The sequence below is a fragment of the Sus scrofa genome, chromosome Y (genome assembly GCF_054392235.1).
Source record: "Sus scrofa isolate SSC_HxYL_T2T_F1_AM1 chromosome Y, Sscrofa_HxYL_maternal_Yorkshire_Landrace_v2.0, whole genome shotgun sequence".
Lineage (NCBI taxonomy): Eukaryota > Metazoa > Chordata > Mammalia > Artiodactyla > Suidae > Sus > Sus scrofa.
Genome location: NC_139402.1, coordinates 14,421,013 through 14,423,246, shown reverse-complemented (window position 1 = coordinate 14,423,246; position 2,234 = coordinate 14,421,013).

Below are 2,234 nucleotides of genomic sequence, written 5' to 3'. Positions count from 1 at the left end.
CTTTGTCTTTCTTTACAGCCTTTGTTTAAACGTCTCTTTTATCTGATGTGAGTATTGCAACTCCTGCTTTCCTCTCTGGTCCACTGGCATCAAATATGTTTTCCGCTCCCCTCACTTTCAATCTATATGTGTCCTCTGTCCTAATGTGAGTCTCCTGCATGTGGCATATTGAGGGGTTTTGCTCTTTTATCCAATCAGCCACTCTGTGTCCTTTCATTGGAGTGCTCTGTCCATTGGCATTTTATCTGATGATCGATAGATGTTTAGTTATTGCCACTTTAAAACTCTTAGTCCAGATGATTCTATTATACTTCATTCTTTCTTTCTCCTTTTTTTTTTTTTTTTTTTTTTTGGTTGGCTGGTCTCCATTTATTTTATGCCTGAGTACTTCTCTTTTCATTTTTGTTCAATGTAATTTTCCATTTTTATTTGTGGTTGCCTTGTTTTTTAAGTATGTTTATCCCCTACTATCACTGTGTGCTTTAGCCTGATAGTTTGAGTGCTCTCTAATTGCAGTTTCGTTCCTCATCATTTCCCCCCAATTTTTTTTAATTTACAGAAGTGATTTTTGTATTGCTGTAGTCTTTCAGCTTTTGTTTGTTGGAGAAATACTTTATTTCCCCTTCTATTTTAAATGGTATTCTTTCTGGATAGAGTATTCCACGTTGCATTTTTTTTTTTCCTTTCAGTCCTTTAAATATCTCTTGCCATTCCCTCCTGGCCTGTAGAGTTTCTGTGAAGAAATCAGCTGATAGCCTTATGGGGCTTCCCTTTTAATTGACACTTTGCTTTTCTCTCTCTGCCTTTAGAATCCTCTCTATCTTTAATTTTTGCCTTTGTTATTATATGTCTTGGTGTGGTTATATTTGGGTTCAAGTAGTTGGGGCATTCTGTGCTTCTTGTACCTTGAAGTCAGAATCCTTTAGATTTAGAAAGCTTCCAGGGGTAATTTTTTGAACTATATTTTCAACCCCCTCTTGTTGTTCTTCTCCTTCTGGAATTCCTACTACGCAAAGATTGGCCCATTTTCTATTATACCGTAAGTCTCATATGGCTTTCATCTTTTTTCATTTGGTTTTCCTTCTGCTCTCCTGTTTGGCTGATTGCCATTGTTCTATCTTCCACATCCCTAATTCATTCCTCAGCGTTATTCATTTTGGTCTTCACTGCCCTTAGCTCCGTTTGTATCTCTGTAAATGAATTTTTTGGATTTGCTTGGCTCCTCCTTATGTTTTCTCATAGCATTCTGAGGGCGTCTGCATTCCTGTTCATATCTTGTATTCATTCCTTCAGTCTTTTCACTGTCTCCCTTTTGAACTCCAAGTCTGTCAGACTGCTTCAGTGTTAAAGATTTTAAGTGAATTCTCCAATTGTGTAAACTGGGAATGTTTTCTGAGCTTCCTCATCTTGCTTGTGTTTTCCATTTTCTGTGAATTTGGGGAAGCCAAAATGTAGTTTGGCACAGTTGAGGCTGCACCGCGTTGGTGGAGCACTTCAGCAGGGCATGCATGTCTTGCTGGGTCACACTGCTGAGCCTAGGTTCTTCCCATGGCCAGGCATGGTTGGGCATTGTGCACCATCCTAAGGGCAGTTGGGGCTGGATGATATGGGATGTGGTTGAGGCACAGCCCTGCAGTTGGGCAGGGCTTTCCCAGGTGCTCAGCAGCAGCAGAGTGCCTCCTGTGGGCATGCAGTGCTTTTCAGTTTGCTCAGCTTATCAGTTGCCAAGGGTGGGTGGGGCTGGCCTCCTTCCTCTGTGGCAGAAAGTTGCTTCCTGAAGGTGGGCAGGACCAGGCAGTTCACTCCGTGGCAGAGGGCCCTGCCCGAGGGTGGATGGGCCTGGCAGGTGAGCACCATGGTGGAGGTGAACTTCCCACATGTGCCTGGGGATTGCTGGGGCATGCCATTCAGCAGAGCACTTCCCAAAGGGGGGCAGTCCTGGCCTGGTTGCCCCATGGCAGGTGGGTTCTTCCCAAAGGCTGGTGGAGCTGGCCAGTGCTTGCCACATTGGAGTTGCCCTCCCTGCACATGGACGGGGCTTGCCCTGGTGCTCCATGGCAGTGGGGGGCTTCCTGAGTGTGGGCAGTGCTGGCCAGCTCGCTCTGCAGTGGAGAGAGCTTCCCCAGTGTGGGTGGGGCTGGCAGGTGCCCACGGAGGTGGAGGTGCATTTCCCATGGCTAGCTGGGGCTTTCTGGGGCAACCTGTAGCAGTGGAGCACTTCCCAAGGGTGGACA